At 47.5% G+C, this 19,004-nt stretch overlaps 1 protein-coding gene across 4 annotated transcripts in view; it reads left to right on the top strand.

The window, feature by feature from the left end:
* Positions 1 to 1,184: 1,184 nt before the first annotated feature.
* The window catches only part of ZNF407 (zinc finger protein 407), a 481,488-nt gene continuing 463,668 nt past the window's right edge, over positions 1,185 to 19,004 (top strand). For all 4 annotated transcript variants that reach the window (XM_050941753.1, XM_050941754.1, XM_050941756.1 and 1 more), the window contains exon 1: positions 1,185 to 1,324. The gene's annotated coding sequence lies outside the window, so the exon portion shown is untranslated. The remainder of the gene's footprint in view (positions 1,325 to 19,004) is intronic.

The raw sequence follows: 19,004 nt of genomic DNA, 5'->3' as shown, positions 1-19,004 counted from the left end.
CGAGCGCCACAACTACAGCAAGTCACTTAATTGCCATACACCTCAATTTTGCAGTCTGGACAAGGATGATAGTGCTAGCCTACCTTTCCAAAGGGCCTTAGGGAGGGGAAGTGCTGTACAATTAAATATTACTGACTCAAAAACTAGTGTGGTCAGATTGCAAGGCCCTAACATGGTTTTCCTAGCAACTGAGATACTCAACTTGAAATCAAAAGCAACTGCATTTTAGTACAGAGACATTTGTGCAAATTAAGAGATCAACCACTAGCTATTCTTCAATTTGAAGATTACCAGATAGGGTTTCAAGTTTGTATTTTAGACCACTGGTTCTCAACCTATTTACCATTGTGGGCTGCATATGCAGCTTTCTGTTATGTGGGCCACAGCCACACAATATAAATACAGCCAGTATGGTCACGAGCACCACAGCTGTGTGGTGAGTCAGCTGGGAACCCCGATTTAAAACAACTCAGCTGAAGGCCAGGTAGGCAGCACATGTTAATGTTGGAGCATCTCCATCATCCAGCCACGTCTTGCTGGGACTTCAGAACCTGTTTTTTTTTTTATCTGTTTGCTATTTTCCCCTAACTACCTGCCCCAGAAACAACCAAGCAGTGGTGAGTGAACACTCGCAGGGGGCTCTAGTGGGCCTCAGGTGCCAAGTCTGCACATCCTGTCCAGCCTGCAGAACCTCAGTCGCTCCCATGCTCTGTCCTTGCCTCCTCCAAGGGCAGCCCCCGCCCAGGGAACTGGGATAGCCGCTGGACTGGGGACACCTAGCGCTCCCCCATCAACGTGGCTGCCTACGCAGGGAAATGGCAGCCCCAGTAGGATGACCAGATGTCCCAATTTTATAGGGACAGTCCCAATTTTTGGGTCTTTCTCTTACATACCCTCCAATTACCCCCCACCACTGTCCCAATTTTTCACATTTGCTGCCTGGTGGCCCTAGACCCCAGCGCCCCGCTACAACACCCCCCCACCCCGCGGGCGGCGCTGCCACCAGGCACAGGAAGCGCAGCCAGCAGGTTCCACCACAGCCCCCACATGGGGGATGCGCGAGGCCCCTTCGGGGCAGCTCCGGCCGCGCGGAGCTTGGGGCGTTGAGGGAGGCGAGCGATGCCTCCTCCAACCTCCAGCACGAACCGGCTCCTCACGCTTCTGTTCCGGCCACGTGTCACGTGACCGCACGTCGCCTCTCTCCTTCTCCCCTCCCCCCCGCGCTACGCGGCCTCGTTCTGAGAGTGACGCAGAACGGCAAATCTACGGCGCGCCACTTGTGACCAAGATCATCACAAGCGGAGGCGGACGGCTGCCCCGAGCGGTAAGTGAAACCTAATGGGCTGCGGCCGTTTGGCCTACTTGGGAGGCTCCGTCCCGCGGGTTGCCATTTGCAGCCGTTATAGGCGCCTCCTGTCGGCGTATGGGGCGCCTGCTGGGCCGAAATCGGCCTTATGCCTCCCCCGAGGCTTTTTGGGCCTCTGCGTTGCCGTCGTTTTCTTGCCTTTGTGGGCGGGCGGCCAGGTACTCGTTACCAGCCAATCTATTTGCATGGCCCGCCTCTAAAGCCATGAAGGGGCGTGCGAATGGCGGGACCCCTGAGGATGAGAAAAACGTGGCTAGCTGTGATTGGCTGGGGCGTGGCCGCTGAAATGATTCTCCCTCCCCCGCCAAATGGGGGGAAAAAAACAACTTTAGAAGGAAGCGAGGGAGTGCGCATGCGGGATGGCGCCCTGTCTCTACGCGTTAGGGCTGCGCGTGCGATTTGAGTTGTAGCGACAAGGGGGCGCACATGCGTGGAGCGTGTAGAAAGGTGGCGCGCGGAAGCGCCCCTGCCCTCAGCTTTGAAGGCGGCGGAGTCCGCACGCGGGAGAAACGCCCCTGCTCTCAGTGCGCCTTGCCGCCATGTTGGCTTCGGAGACAACGATGTATGCGCAGGCGCTCGTCTGTAGCCGGACTGCGGCGGCTTTGTTTCCCAGCATGCACTGCGGCTTGCGGGCCCAGCCGGCCTTCCAGTGGGCCCCACCGTAGTGCGTGTCCCGAGAGGGCGGTGCCGGCGCGCGACCTCTAACAGGCCACGGCCGGCAGGGCCCTGCTGCGCCCCAGTGCTCGAGGGGCACGAGGCGACACGGTGTGTGTGTGTGTGTGTGAGGGAGCTTGAGGCCTGGGCGCGTTAAGGTGGCTGCTCTATGGTTGCAGCCTGGCCCCTTAGTGACCTGTGACCTGTCCACGTCTGGATCGTCCCTCAGAATTGCTCCAGTTTTAGTTCGTTTCAGTCAAACCCCAAGTTTAGTTAGCGCAGTGCCGTGAATAAAAGCTGCCTGCTGCCCTGTGCCTGATCGTTGTGATCTATCATGCAAACAAGATCACTTTGTGAGGGGACGGTTTTAGTTGTGCAAAGGGTCACTTATCCCTAACTTGAGGAGGGAGCGGGAGTGTGCATAAAGAAATTCATTTTTAGAAGAACTTGAAAATTTGAAAATGTGTTGTCAAGAAATAAAATTACACTGAAAAAATATACAGTCTGCCTAAAAACCCAAGTTAGCAACACTCTTCACCTCTAATTTCATCTAAGCAGCCTGTTAAGGCTGGAGACTCTCTCCTGATCCAGCTTCACATACTTTCACTCTTTACTCCTTCAGTCGTGTATAAACCCTGATCTTTAGTTCAAAGTGGGGGCAGGTGGGTTGGTTGGGGAGAAAACATCGGGGAAAAGTCCCACAGTGGAACTTTCATGCTGTGTCTTAGTATCCACATAATTTTATTGCTTTAACCCATGGGTTCTCAAACCTCATTGCACTGCAACCCCCTTCTGACAACAAAAATTACTACATAACCCCAGGATGGGGACTGAAGCCTGAGCCTACCCAAGCTCTGCTGCTCGGAGGGGGAGGCAAAGCCAAAGCCCCATGCCCCTGGGTGGGTGGAGAGCCAAAGACTGAGACCCATTGCCCCAGCTAAAGCCCTTGGGCTTTGGCCCTGGATGGTGGGGGCCCTGGGCCACAGCAAGTCTAACACCAGCCCTGGTGATCCCCATTAAAACAAGGTTGCTTTAACCCTTGTTCCCCTGTTCCCTTAGGCCACCTTAGTGTTTTTTCTTAATTTAGATTTGTAAGAGCTTAGGAACAGCATTTTTTATTATCTGTAATAGATGAAGCAAATGTGTGGGAGTTTTTTTAGAAGGAATGATTTGCTGATGGTGCAAAGCATTAGACATGGGCTGTCTGGACTTTGTCCCACTGAAGGCTGCATTAGCAGCTCTCCAGCAGCTCAGCTAATGTATATAATTAGAGCAAATTACAGCTATTCTTATTTTAATAATATAGAAGTTTGGCTTGAAGACACTATGAATCCCAACATCCAATCCTCCATTATGATGTAAGGGGTAAGTCTACTAGGATCAAGATAAAACATCGGATGTATGAAAGATGAAGACAATTACCAGTTTTGGTCTGTTTTGCAGTCCCCTAAGCCAGAGTTTCTCAGCCTAATATGGGTCATAACCCAAAAGGAAGATCCCAGAATGTGTCAAAGGGTTGCGTGGGAGGCCTAAGGGGGGGTTTAGGTCCTGGCTCTGAGTTTATGTAGGAGGCCCTGAAGAAGGTGGTTGCAGTCACCTCACAGCGGCAGCTCCTGCAGCTCTAGTACCAAGGAAGGGACTGGCTAGACTTGGCTTCCTGCTCTGGGTGGTATTGCTTGGTGCATGGGGTCGCAGCACTATTCGGGTTTGGCCTACCTTCCTCTCTCTAATGATGATGGGGCTTGCTGGACTAGATTTAAGTGAGTGGCACTGCAACTCCATGTATTGGGTCATGATGGTACTTACACAAACTTGGCCCGGCTGGTCCCCATTGACCAGCCCAGTCCATGCTGTGGGGCAGGAGTAGGGTGACCAGATGTCCCAATTTTATAGGAAGAGTCCCGATATTCAGAGCTTTGTCTTAGTGGTCTATTACTCCCTACCCCCATCCTAATTTTTCACACTTACTATCTGATCACCCCAGGCAGTAGCCACTGTTATGGTCCAGATTAGGGGTCTCAAACTCAAATGACCATGAGGGCCACATGAGGGCTAGTTCATTGGTCCGAGGGCTGCATCACTGACACACGCACCTCTCACTGCCCCTGGCCCTGCCTCCACTCCACCCCTTCCATGAGGCCCTGCCTCTTCCCACCTCTTCCCTGCCCCCATTCCAACCCCTTCCCTGAAGTTTCTACCCCAACTCCGCCTCCCTCCCTGCCACCAGAGGGTGCATGAGGGGTGTGGCGGGGGCTCAGGGCAGGGAGTTGGGGTGCAGGCAGGGGAGTCGATGCAGGAGGAGTGTGGGATGGGGCAGGGAGTTGGGGTGCAGGCAGGGGGCACAGGGCAGGGGATTGGGGTGCAGAAGGGGTGTGGGGTGCAGCAGGGGGCTCAGGGCATGGGGTTGGGTGTGGGGTTGTCATAAACAGATAGCTAAGGGTTAATGTCTCTTTCACCTGAAGCACCTGACCAGAGGACCAATCAGGAAACCGGATTTTTTTCAACTTTGGGTGGAGGGAATTGTGTGTCTGAAGTCTTTGTTTTCCGTCTGCCTGCTTTCTCTGAGCTTTGGAGAAGTAGTTCTACTTTCTAGTCTTCTGTTTCTAAGTGTAAGGACAAAGAGATCAGCTAGTAAGTTATATGGTTTCTTTTCTTTGGTATTTGCATGAATATAAGTGCTGGAGTGCTTTGATTTGTATTCTTTTGGAATAAGGCTGTTTATTCAATATTCTTTTAAGAAATTGCCCTGTATTGTGTCATCTTAATACAGAGAGACTATTTGTATTTTTTCTTTCTTTTTATATAAAACTTTCTTTTAAGACCTGTTGGAGTTTTTCTTTACTGCAGGGAAATTGAGTCTGTACTCACCAGGGAATTGGTGGGAGGAAGAAATCAGGGGAGATCTGTGTGTGTTGAAGTGGCTAGCCTGATTTTGCATTCCCTCTGGGTGAAGAGGAAAGTACTTTTTGTTTCCAGGATTGGGAACAGAGAGGGAGATTCACTCTGTTTGGATTCACAGAGCTTGTGTCTGTGTATCTCTCCAGGAGCACCTGGAGGGGGGAAGGGAAAAAGGATTATTTCCCTTTGTTGTGAGACTCAAGGGATTTGGGTCTTGGGGTCCCCAGGGAAGGTTTTTCAGGGGGACCAGAGTGCCCCAAAACACTCTAATTTTTTGGGTGGTGGCAGCAGGTACCAGGTCCAGGCTGGTGGCTAAGCTTGGAGGTTTTCATGCTAACCCCCATATTTTGGACGCTAAGGTCCAAATCTGGGACTAAGGTTATTATATGGTGTGCAGCTGGTGGGAGATAGACAGAATCCAGAAGCCAGTAGAAATATTATATTTTTCTTTTCTCTGCTAAGGGCTTTTTAGCAGAGAGAGAAGCAGTTGGTTTTAAAAGGGAACCAGAGAGAATTTTTTTTTCTGCTCTCTCTCGCAGTTTGTGGCTTGCATGTTAAGGGTCTTTTGTCATGCAATAGCCCTCCCATTAGGAGGCAAGTACCAGCACTTATAGGCATGCAAATAAAGTGGTTTTTTCTGGTTTCCCTTCATTGAACATTAGCTAGAGAGAGAAAGGGAAAAAAGCACTGTTGCTAGGCAGACTTCAGGAGGCAACAGAGAACCTGCAGTTCAGAAGATAAACACCGGAGGGCACCCCAACACAAGAAAACAGGAACCATGACTTCTAAGGCAAAAATCGACGCCGAAGAACAAATCAAAGAAGCTGAACACAGGCGACAACTGGAAATAAAACAAAAAGAGATGGAGATGAAAGAAAGAGAAGAACAAATCAAACAGGCAGCACACAAAAGAAAACTAGAGGAAGAAGAGTTCGCCCACCGAAGGAAACAAGAAGAAGAAGAGTTGGCCCACCGCCGAGAAATGGAAAAGCACCAAAAAGAGAATGAAGAGAAGGAAAAACAGAGAAAACATGAACTGGAGTTGGCAAAAGCTGGGCTGCCTGTGCCAGCCAACCCTAACAACCCGGCGCCAAATATTGCTCCACAGCACAGGAAATTTCCCACCTACAAGGCAGGTGATGACACCGAGGCCTTCTTGGAAAATTTTGAAAGAGCCTGTCTTGGGTACAGCATTCCCGAAGACCAGTACATGGTAGAATTGAGGTCACAGCTCAGTGGACCTTTAGCAGAGGTGGCAGCTGAAATGCCTAAGCACCAAATGAATGACTATAAACTTTTTCTAACCAAGGCCAGATACAGGATGGGGATAACCCCAGATCATGCCCGTCGGCGCTTCAGAACCCAAAAGTGGAAACCAGAGGTGTCATTTCCCAAACACGCCTACTACATTGCAAAAAACTATGAGGCCTGGCTAACAGGAAACAACATTCAAACCTTGGAAGAACTGAACCTCCTCATACAAATGGAGCAGTTCTTGGATGGTGTTCCTGAAGACATCACGCGGTACATACAAGATGGAAACCCCAAGAATATCGCTGAGGCGGGGGAGATTGGAGCCAAATGGATGGAACTGGCAGAAAGCAAGAAAGCTACTGTCAAGGGGAACGATTACCCCAGGGGGCACACAGACCATAAACCCTACAACCGAGGACAGCCAAAGACCCCACATACCACCCAAGTAAAGCCACAGATACCCTACCCTTCAACCTCACCAGTCTCCAGTAACTCACCTCGGCCCAGTGACCCATCAGATGGAAGATGCTTTAAGTGTAATGAACTGGGACACATCAAGGCCAAGTGTCCCAAGAACACCATGCGAGTGCAGTTCATTACACCACCATCACACCAAAGATCCCCAGGCCCGGATGCCTCTCAAATACCCTTGGAGCGAAGGGAAAATTTGAGAGTGGGCGGAAAGAAGGTTACTGCGTGGAGAGACACGGGGGCACAAGTGTCAGCTATCCACCAATCCTTCGTTGACCCCAAATTCATCAACCCAAAGGCCAAAGTTACAATTTACCCCTTCATGTCACAAGCTGTAGACTTGCCTACAGCTCAACTGCCTGTCCAGTACAAAGGCTGGTCAGGAATGTGGACTTTTGCAGTCTATGACAATTATCCTATCCCCATGCTACTGGGGGAAGACTTGGCCAACCAGGTGAGGCGGGCCAAGAGAGTGGGAATGGTTACACGTAGCCAAACCAGGCAAGCTTCCAGACCCATTCCTGTTCCTGAACCGTCCACAGAGGCCCCGTCTGTGTTACCAGAGACCCAGACAGAGGTAAAGGACCCGGATTCCATGCCTACCACTGAAACAGCCACAGCATCTCCAGTCCCAGGCCCGGAACTGGAACAGCAACCAGCACCAGCAAGTGCAACTACATCTTCAAACTCAACGCCAGAGGGCGCCAGCGAGCCAAAACTGGCAGAAGCAACAGACAGCCATACCCAAAAGGCTCAGCCAGAGCCTGAAATACCCTCAGGTGCACCAGCGGAGAGCGGTTCACCAGCAACGGAAACAACCCCATCACCTACATCGCTTACAGAGGGACCAAGCCCAAGTCCACAGTCTGAGGAAGAACTGGTGACCCCAGCCTCAAGGGAACAGTTCCAGACTGAGCAGGAAGCAGATGACAGCCTTCAGAAAGCTTGGGCGGCGGCACGGAGCACCCCACCGCCTCTCAGCTCTTCTAATCGATCCCGGTTTGTTATAGACCAAGGACTTTTATACAAGGAAATTCTTTCTGGTGGACACCGGGAAGAATGGCAGCCGCAAAAACAGTTGGTGGTTCCAACTAAGTACCGGGAGAAGCTCTTAAGCTTAGCCCATGATCATCCCAGTGGCCATGCTGGGGTGAACAGAACCAAGGACCGGTTGGGGAAGTCCTTCCACTGGGAGGGGATGGGCAAGGACGTTGCCAAGTATGTCCGGTCTTGTGAGGTATGCCAAAGAGTGGGTAAGCCTCAAGACCAGGTCAAGGCCCCTCTCCAGCCACTCCCCATAATTGAGGTCCCATTTCAGCGAGTAGCTGTGGATATTCTGGGCCCTTTCCCAAAAAAGACGCCCAGAGGAAAGCAGTACGTACTGACTTTAGTGGACTTTGCTACCCGATGGCCAGAAGCAGTCGCTCTAGGCAACACCAGGGCTAACACTGTGTGCCTGGCCCTAACAGACATCTTTGCCAGGGTAGGTTGGCCCTCTGACATCCTTACAGATTCAGGGTCTAATTTCCTGGCAGGGACCATGGAAAAACTGTGGGAAACTCATGGGGTGAATCACTTGGTTGCCACCCCGTACCACCATCAAACCAATGGCCTGGTGGAAAGGTTCAATGGAACTTTGGGGGCCATGATACGAAAATTCATCAACGAATTCTCCAATAATTGGGACCTAGTGTTGCAGCAGTTGCTGTTTGCCTACAGGGCTGTACCACATCCCAGTTTAGGGTTTTCACCATTTGAACTTGTGTATGGTCACGAGGTTAAGGGGCCATTACAGTTGGTGAAGCAGCAATGGGAGGGGTTTACGCCTTCTCCAGGAACTAACATTCTGGACTTTGTAAGCAACCTACAAAGCACCCTCCGACACTCTTTAGCCCTTGCTAGAGAAAACCTAAAGGATGCTCAAGAAGAGCAAAAGGCCTGGTATGACAGACATGCCAGAGAACGTTCCTTCAAGGTAGGAGACCAGGTTATGGTCTTGAAGGCGCAACAGGCCCATAAGATGGAAGCATCATGGGAAGGGCCATTCACGGTCCAAGAGCGCCTGGGAGCTGTAAACTACCTCATAGCATTTCCCAATTCCTCACTAAAGCCTAAAGTGTACCATGTTAATTCTCTCAAGCCTTTCTATTCCAGAGACTTACAGGTTTGTCAGTTTACAGTCCAGGGAGATGATGCTGAGTGGCCTGACGGTGTCTACTACGACGGGAAAAAAGACGGTGGCGTGGAAGAGGTGAACCTCTCAACCACCCTGGAACGTCTGCAGCGGCAACAAATCAAGGAGCTGTGCACTAGCTTCGCCCCATTGTTCTCAGCCACCCCAGGACGGACTGAACGGGCATACCACTCCATTGATACAGGTAATGCTCACCCAATCAGAACCCCACCCTACCGAGTGTCTCCTCATGCCCAAGCTGCTATAGAACGGGAGACCCAGAACATGCTACAGATGGGTATAATCCGCTCATCTACCAGTGCATGGGCATCTCCAGTGGTTCTGGTACCCAAACCAGATGGGGAAATACGCTTTTGCGTGGACTACCGTAAGCTAAATGCTGTAACTCGTCCAGACAACTATCCAATGCCACGTACCGATGAGCTATTGGAAAAGTTGGGACGTGCCCAGTTCATCTCTACAATAGACTTAACCAAGGGGGTACTGGCAAGTACCGCTAGATGAACCTGCCAAGGAGAGGTCAGCATTCGTCACCCATGCGGGGGTGTATGAATTCAATGTCCTTCCTTTCGGCCTTCGAAATGCACCCGCCACCTTCCAGAGGCTGGTAGATGGTCTACTAGCGGGACTGGGAGAATTTGCAGTTGCCTACCTCGATGATGTGGCCATTTTTTCAGACTCCTGGCCCGAACACCTACTACACCTGGAAAAGGTCTTTGAGCGCATCAGGCAGCCAGGACTAACTGTTAAGGCCAAAAAGTGTCAAATAGGCCAAAACAGAGTGACTTACCTGGGGCACCAGGTGGGTCGAGGAACCATAAACCCCCTACAGGCCAAGGTGGATGCTATCCAAAAGTGGCCTGTCCCACGGTCCAAAAAGCAGGTCCAATCCTTCTTAGGCTTGGCCGGATACTACAGGCGATTTGTCCCACACTACAGCCAAATCGCTGCCCCATTGACCGACCTGACCAAAAAGACCCAGCCAAATGCCGTTAAGTGGACTGACGAGTGTCAAAAGGCCTTTACCCAGCTTAAGGCGATGCTCATGTCTGACCCTGTGCTCAGGGCCCCGGACTTTGACAAGCCATTCCTAGTAACCACGGATGCATCTGAGCGTGGTATAGGAGCAGTGCTCATGCAGGAAGCAACAGATCACAACTTCCATCCTGTCGTGTTTCTCAGCAAGAAACTGTCTGAGAGGGAAAGTCACTGGTCAGTCAGTGAAAAGGAATGCTATGCCATTGTGTACGCCCTGGAAAAGCTACGCCCATATGTTTGGGGACGGCGGTTCCAACTACAAACTGACCATGCTGCACTAAAGTGGCTTCATACTGCCAAGGGGAACAACAAGAAACTTCTTCGTTGGAGTTTAGCTCTCCAAGATTTTGATTTTGAAATTCAACACATCACAGGAGCTTCTAACAAAGTTGCTGATGCACTCTCCCGTGAGAGTTTCCCAGAATTCAGTAGTTAAAAAGTGTTCTTAAAATGTAGAAGTCTGTTAGTTATATACTTAGTAGTATATGTAAAGGTGCATGTGTTGTAGTAATCTGTTTATTTTAAAGTTCTAGAAGGAAATCGCCGCCAGTGAGCTTCCCCACTGTCTGCAATTTGGGGGGCGTGTCATAAACAGATAGCTAAGGGTTAATGTCTCTTTCACCTGAAGCACCTGACCAGAGGACCAATCAGGAAACCGGATTTTTTCAACTTTGGGTGGAGGGAATTGTGTGTCTGAAGTCTTTGTTTTCCGTCTGCCTGCTTTCTCTGAGCTTTGGAGAAGTAGTTCTACTTTCTAGTCTTCTGTTTCTAAGTGTAAGGACAAAGAGATCAGCTAGTAAGTTATATGGTTTCTTTTCTTTGGTATTTGCATGAATATAAGTGCTGGAGTGCTTTGATTTGTATTCTTTTGGAATAAGGCTGTTTATTCAATATTCTTTTAAGAAATTGCCCTGTATTGTGTCATCTTAATACAGAGAGACTATTTGTATTTTTTCTTTCTTTTTTATATAAAGCTTTCTTTTAAGACCTGTTGGAGTTTTTCTTTACTGCAGGGAAATTGAGTCTGTACTCACCAGGGAATTGGTGGGAGGAAGAAATCAGGGGAGATCTGTGTGTGTTGAAGTGGCTAGCCTGATTTTGCATTCCCTCTGGGTGAAGAGGAAAGTACTTTTTGTTTCCAGGATTGGGAACAGAGAGGGAGATTCACTCTGTTTGGATTCACAGAGCTTGTGTCTGTGTATCTCTCCAGGAGCACCTGGAGGGGGGAAGGGAAAAAGGATTATTTCCCTTTGTTGTGAGACTCAAGGGATTTGGGTCTTGGGGTCCCCAGGGAAGGTTTTTCAGGGGGACCAGAGTGCCCCAAAACACTCTAATTTTTTGGGTGGTGGCAGCAGGTACCAGGTCCAGGCTGGTGGCTAAGCTTGGAGGTTTTCATGCTAACCCCCATATTTTGGACGCTAAGGTCCAAATCTGGGACTAAGGTTATTATAGGGGTGCAGCAGGGGGATCAGGGCAGGGGGTTGGGGTGCAGCAGGGGGCTCAGGACAGGAAGTTGGGGTGCAGAAGGGGTGTGGGATGCAGCAGGGGGCTCAGGGCACAGGGTTGGTGCCTAGAAGCCAGGGCAACACACAGAGTCCTCTGCTTCTCCCTCCCCGCTGGCCGCAGGGATGTGATGCCACCCGCTTCATGGAGTGGTGCGGGGCTTGAGGGGGCAACCCTGTGGGCGTAGTTTGCCCACCCCTGGCCTGGAGGTAGATCGGGGGGGGTGGGTGGGCATGGGCCGCTTGTTTGAGACCCCTGTTCCAGAGTGTGGTTATTGAGGACTTATTCAGTACTTACTTATGGGTAACAAATATTTACTAAACCAGATGTTTTTTACACTAAAGCTATTTACTGGGTCGGAAAGGCCATCAAGATTTACAAATGAGTCCTGAGCCCCAAAAAGTTGAGAACTACTGCTCTAGACTATTCACAGCAAATTAAATTAATTGTAGAGGTAACATTATAGTCATGCCAGCTTTATTTCATAAATTAATACAACATGGACACGTAATCAGATTGTAGCTCGTATATATAATATATGAAGGCAGGCAGTAATTGTGTAATCCGTACATAAAAAAAAAAAAAAAGTCAAATGCACAGATGTGACATGAGAATGATGGATTGTGACTTTTTCAGTATGTTCGAACATGTCAGTTTTATTAGCAGTTTGGGAAATCCTAAGTTAAAACACTGAGCCAAACCTTTACTATCACTCCTGCAGAAACTTTTCTGTATATTAATAACTTCAATCACTTCTAAGTTACTTAAAGTTTTCTTAGTTTAAAAATTTTTAAAATATAAAGTTAGTTGCATATTTTTATAACAACATACAACATGGACTGCAATGAGTGAGTTAGACTCTTTCCTTATTTCCTTATAGTCAATGCAGCTCTTCACTGAAAAATAAAAAGGCATTAATGAAATATTATGGTTGAGAGTATGAACACCAAAAATTCATAAATACAAAATTACATTTTCCTTAATAATTATAACTTGAACCTTTGCATGTAACTCCTCACTTAGCGTTGTAGTTATGTTCCTAAAAAATGCAAGTTTAAGTGAAACAATGTTAAACAAATCCAATTTTTCCATAAGATTTAATGTAAATGTGGTGTGGTTAGGTTCCAAGGAAATTTTTTGGGGCAGACAAAAGGCATATACTGTATAGTACTGTACTTTGGTGGGTAGGTGCCCTGGCTTACCCCTGGGGCTCAGAGCTGAGGGTGCGGGGTCTGGGAGGGAGTTAGGGTGCAGGAGGGTGCTCAGGGTGGGGTGCAGGGTCTGGGAGGGAGTTAGGGTGTGGAAGGGTGCTGAGGGTGGGGGTGCGGGAGGAGGCTCAGGGCTGGGGCAGGCAGGAGGTGCAGCGCACTTACCTGGGGCAGCTCCTGTTTGGTGCAGGGGGTGTGCAGGTGGCTCTGCGCAGCACGGCACCACCCCCATGGCCATGATTCTGGGAGCTGCCCCCTCACTCCCTGCGGGCAGGGCCACCTGGAACGCCGGGGTTGCAGGGGCTGCAGGGCCTTGGGTTAGAGGGCCCTGGGGCTCTGGCCTGCAGTTCTAAAGCCCCTTTCAGAAAGTGGCCCTGCGAGCACGGGCCTGAGGACTCAGGAGGAGCAGGGGCAGCCATGCAGCCAGCATCTGGAGAGAAGTGGCGCTTTCCCCTTCAAAGTGCGCTTCTCTCCAGCCGGCTTTGAAGGGGAAAGCACTGCTTCTCTCCGGCTGCGCGGCTGCCCCTGCTCCTCCTGAGTCCTCCGGCCCCTGCTCACAGGGCCTCATTCCGAAAGGGGCTTTAGAGCTGCAGGCCAGGGCCCCCTTAGCTCAGAGCCCTACAGACCCTAAAGCCCCTGCGTTCCGGGTGGCCCTGCCTGCCGGGGCATGGGGGGGAGCTTCCCTGCTCGCTCGCTCCCTCCCAGAAAGTCCTAAGCACAGGGAGGGAGGGAGGAAGGGAGGCGGAGAAGAGGAACTTGTGCAATGCTCCCTTATAACGTCTTTACAAGGGAGCATTGTGCAACTTTAAATGAGTATGTTCCCTAATGGAGCAGCGACGTAACTTTGAAACATTAAGAAGGAGGACAGTAAATGAGGAGTTACTGTATGCAGTCTTGTATTTCTGTGTACGTTGTCATACTTATGGCCAAATAGGTATATGCAATGTGGTTGAATTGTGGTTGCTATGGGGCAATAACTTTGCATTTTCTAGCATTTCTGTATTTAAATTCTTAGCTTTTATGTTGCAAAAACTTATTTTCTGGCACTGAAGTTTGTTGTCGTCTTTAGTAAAAGAAGAGTCTGCAGAGGATGGTCACCCTTTGGAGAACAAGAAGGAAAAAAAAACCCATCTTGGTTTCAATGGAGTTTTGCCTAATAAGATACCACAGCTCAGTGTTTGATCTGGTCATTATTCATTTAAAAAATACATTTTTACGTATGTCCTTTATGTAAAAATGAAATGACATTTTGTACACTATTACACTGTGCATCAGTGTGTGCAGAGTATCCTACAGAGCACACTCTGTATGAAAAGACATACTGTAATAAGATTTAGACCACCAGATCTTCTGGCCCCTTTTCAGTACCACCTTTAGAAGGAAGGTGGGGTGGGCTGTCTATCAATTCTAGTCTTTAAATTATCTGTGTAAAGAGATGGGAAGTGAACGTCATTATTTTGATAGTTTACATACCTTTCTCTTGTCACCAGGTAACCAAACAAGCACTTTAATTTATTTTGGAATGTTCTAAAACTTTAATATGTTGCTGAGGGCATTATTGCTGTGTGACCAGGGAAAGTCTGAGAGAGCTACTGTGTGATAAAAGCTGCATCTAAATCAAAAACATTTTTGTCATAAGAACCATATTTTATAATATCACTTTCCACAGGAAATGGCTCAAAGCAAACAGTAAAATGAACAGAACAAAAAAAGACAACGTTTCATGTATAAAAATATTTGATGAACATCTAGATCAACATTGTATAAGGTTTAATCCCGAAAAGCCTAGGATAGGCAGCCCTGGAAAATCAAGTCCTTTATTTAGCCATAGAACAAGTACTGCATGTCCAGTGGAAGGACAAATTTATTTGTGTGTCTGGCCCAGTGCAACTGGAGCTAGTGGGATTTCTTCAGGGGCAGCAAAAAGGTGGTTCATTTTCTAAGACTCTGGCTTCTCTGCCAAGACAACAAAACAACAGCTAGGTGCTCTACACAAAGTTTTTGTAAATCTTAAATAAATCCCTAAGCCCTACATCTTTTCTGATTCTGGATCTTTGCCCTATTTTCTGTGGATGTGTTTTTTCCATCTACCCATAAGGAGAAATGAAACTACCCATAAAAAAATTGAACACATTATTGGAATAAAAAATTGGTCTTAACTAAGATATGATTTAAAGTATTTAGCTACCTACATATTAAAACAGTGGAGAAGCACAGCACTATAAAGTATAAAGGATTTGATGTGGCCACCAGTAACTTCTTGTTCATGAAAACGCTATAAGCCTCGTTTGCTCCACAAAGAGAAATCAGAGTGCTAAGGTGGGAAACTACGGGTATGTCTTAATGTGGCTGTGTAGTCACAGCACCCTCCCCCCCCCCCTCCCGCTCCCCGCGAGGAGAGTAGCTCCCAGTGCTGGGAGCGGGCTCCCAGTGCTGCTGCATTGTCTACACTGCCACTTTACAGCACTGAAACTTGGATTGCTCAGGGAGGGTGTTTTGTCAGACCCCTGAGTGAGAAAGTTTCAGCGCTATAAAGTGGCAGTGTAGGCAAGGCCTATCTCTTTCTTTCTTCTGTGGAATTGTTAACTAGTGATCCTGAGTCTGGCCAGCTCTGTTTCTCCAAATGCCAACTAAACTTCTGAAATGATTGAGGATTCTACAGAGCATACTCAAGGATGTCTGGCACATAGTTATATGTTAATATAGGTTCTTATCTACATCTTAACACCAACAGTGAGGTCTTCTAACAGGGTCATATGTGTTCAAACTTAAAAACAAACAAACTTATTTTCCTGTAGCTTTTGGTTAGAGGGAAGTCCTTCTAAAGTGCTCCTTGAACTATAGAAATGTAGCTCCTTCACAATTCTTAGTGGGTATTTAAACCCCAATCCCTAGTGCAACAGAGAGCTCATCTTTACTCTCACGTGCTTTTTACATAGACGCGAAGGTTAGGGAAATCCTAAAAAGGGCATTAGTGAAGTTCAGAATGTGGAATACTATTTTGGGAGAGGTATGACTTTTCTTCAACAGCTCTGCCATGTGTGGTTGTTGGGCTGAGTACCTTTTGTTCTACAGCAAGCCAACCTTTTCTCTGGCTAGTTAGTCTAAGTGTTTAGCTAGAATTTGTGACCTTACAGGGCAAAGGAGGGTTGCAAACGTTCTTGGACTGCTCAGGTTCTTGGCGTTAAAGGAAAAACCTCTTTACATGTCTGCTGTTAAGACAATTTAAGTACTTATCCTGATTTTGTGTGTGTATCATACACAGTGTCTTGGGTCCCATGAGGTATAGTTTATTGAATATTCTGCCTTTTGGGTTAGTAAAGTAAACCTAGTTTCCATGTTTGAAGAATGTAGATCACAATACTTTTTATTGTTAATCCCAAGAATACCTACTGCAAAGTCTAACACGCACTTGCCTCAATGTGTTCAAGAGGCAGGTTCATGGCAGTTTTTAACTGATCTTTCATTTCGACTGTTTTGCAGAAGAATCTTTAAAAATAGAAATAATAAGGAAGATTTTATTATCCTAACTCTTGGTTTTGTAATATCAGAACATTATAATATCTATGTATACATAATATTTTTGCTTTGTGCAATAGTTGTATCAAATTTTAATCAGGGTATAATTCACTCACATCAATTTCAATATTCATGTTTTTTGAGACTTTTTTTTAACATACTTTAGATTTTGATATACATGAAACTTAAGGACATTTTTACACTTAGGATTTACTAAAAAAAAAAAGCTTGACCATGATGTGTGACATCTATCTAAGAGGAGGACAAGTTCTTTTATGGATTGACAGCTGCCTTTCATATTGGCAAGACACTACTCTCTCCTTAAAGATCATTATTTTTTTCTTTTCTTTTTTAAAGCCTGATTTTTTTTTTTATTCCCACCCTACTAAAGTTTATACTAAATGCCTCTGCAATTTCTCAAGTACGATCTTGTGGTAAAGGATAATTTTTGTAGGAAAGTTTCCTAAAAGCAGTCAAGGCATATATAAAAAGTTATAAAGTATAGACCCATTTATGTGCAGATGTCGGGAGTCAAGCCGTCACAAGCACGTGTTAGTGGGCCGCGGGTTAAGAGGGCCATGCTGAAATATCTTAAGATTTCTATATATACATGTATAATTATCTAGGCTTACATACATATTTACAGCGTCCCAAATAGTGCAAGCCTATCTGTTAACGGTGCTTTGCAAGAATACAAGTTCAAATGAGTAATCTAATGAAAACATTATTATTACTACACAGGGGTGAAAGTAACTCAGGACACTTACCGGTATGGGGTGGGGTGGTTCTGGCCCTCAGAAGGGGTGGGGCCTCGGATGGAAGTAGGGGGCTAGGGGTCAGCATTCTCCAGCTAGCCCTTCCAGGCCGCCTGGTCTGTGCTGCCTGGGGTTCCCGTAGCGATTTAAAGGGCCCGGGGATCCAGATGCCGCTGCTACAATAGTGGGGCCCGGAGTCCTGGCCTTTTTAAATCGCCGGCCCTGGGGCAGCTGCTCCCTTTGCGCCCCCCCCCGCCCGTCAGCAGCTGGGGGGGTGCAAAAGGGGCAGGGACCTTAAAACGCTGTAGGGTACTTTGCCGTGCAGTACTTTAACATTGCTACATGCGCCTCTCCCTGCCCAACCCCCCCCCCCCGCTCTCCCCAGTCAGCGGCCCAGCACTGCCATGGCAAAGGGCCATCCTAAAAGCACCGCGAAGGCAGCGCTTTAATGTCCCTGCCCTTTTTGCCTCCCCCATCGGCAGCCCTGCTGGTAGTCTTTAAGAGCAGGGCCTCTGACCGGGGGGGGCCCGGAAAGGGATAGCAACATTAACGCGCTGCCGCAGCAAAGGACTGTCCTTTAAGCGCTGCCGCGGCAGCACTTTAAGGTTGTTGCCCCTTCCTCCCACCCTGTCGGTGATAAAGATGTACAACGTTTCCGCTCCACACTTCCTGTCGATTTCTATGTCAGTGAGTTAGTGAACAAATCTGTAGTGCTACATAGCAAGTTCCTGTACCGCGTGTTAATGAGTCTCGCATGTTAAATAGATAGCATTGGGAGGCATGGCGCTGCCATGCGTTAAGCGGATTCGCGCGTAAATGGGTCTCTACTGTAGTTTGAAAAAATTGGAGGTTTTCACTTTAAACATTTCCTATTTTTTTTAACCGTTACATATATCAAATGGTTTGCCTTAGAAACTCCCAAATTGTGTTGTTATTATCTTTTTAGAGCATTCGTGCCCTTTACTATTTGTGAAGTTTAGTGAGCTAATTTTGAAGGCATTTGTGGCCTTCTTCTGCTCCCATTGAAGTCAGTGGGAGTAGAATCAGACCCTTAATGTCTGTGTGTTTTGTTTTTATCTTGGGTAACTTGGTAGTAGTCATAAAATTGACTATGAGTATGTGATGCACAATCCACACCTGGGTCTCTTCTAAAGTCCACATTTACGTTTGGAGAGTATACAGAATGTGTGATATCTGAAGTGGGCATGGTTTAGGATACATACTAAAGGCCTGGTCTGGCTTTCCTTGTGCCCCCAAATCTCCCATTGCAGTTGTGTGTAAGGAATGCAACTTCAGGTCCCCAAATCTAGTTGACATTTCTATTACAGAAATGTACAAGTATCTCTGATCAGTTCTCACAAAATAATGTAAAAAGAAAAAAAGAAATTACCGTACATTAAACACTGTTAAATTGGAGTTAAGCTTGTAAATTCGTATCTGTGACTTAAGGGAAAACTAGATGTTTTAATCCAAACCTTTGAAAGCAGATGTAACGCATGTTACCACATTGTGGGTCTTTGTCCCTCTTTAGTGACTGATCTGCATAAGACGTTAATAAGTCAGTTACTGCTCTACTTGTGAGGGTGCTTAGTCTTTTTATCTCAAGCAATTTATGCCCTCCTGGTGATTCATAGCAGGCAGTTGACACACATGGAAATGCAGAAGTAAGATACTTCTCAAAATAACCCTAATTCCAACTATGTTTCTCTCATTCATAACATAACTATACACCTGCACATTTGTCACTGCAGAAAGTGTACATATGAGCTGCATTTTGCTGTTTTGTGTGCACCTGTTGCACACTGCATGTGTGTCACCTTCACCTATTGTTCAGTTGGAAGTGATGCATTGCAGCTTAGTTCAGGTGATCACTGTGAAGTCAGTCTGGTAAGGGGATAGGGAACTCCAAAAATTCTTAACAACAACAGTCATGCTCCCATGGATATCTTCACTGGCTGTTTCCCCTGAATTCCTTATTTGTGTGTGTGTTTGTGGTATTGGGGGGATGGTGATGGGAAGTTGCAGAGGAAGGCACAGGTGAATCTCTCTGTGTTTGCCTTTCCCTCCTCCCTCTCCCACCTTGTATATTTCTGCCTTTTTCACCTGCAGAGGCCAATTCCTGTGGAGTACCCATGTGGGGAAGA

Source organism: Gopherus flavomarginatus, chromosome 2, assembly GCF_025201925.1.
Source record: "Gopherus flavomarginatus isolate rGopFla2 chromosome 2, rGopFla2.mat.asm, whole genome shotgun sequence".
Classification (NCBI taxonomy): Eukaryota; Metazoa; Chordata; order Testudines; family Testudinidae; genus Gopherus; species Gopherus flavomarginatus.
This window is presented reverse-complemented; position numbering and strand designations above follow the sequence as displayed.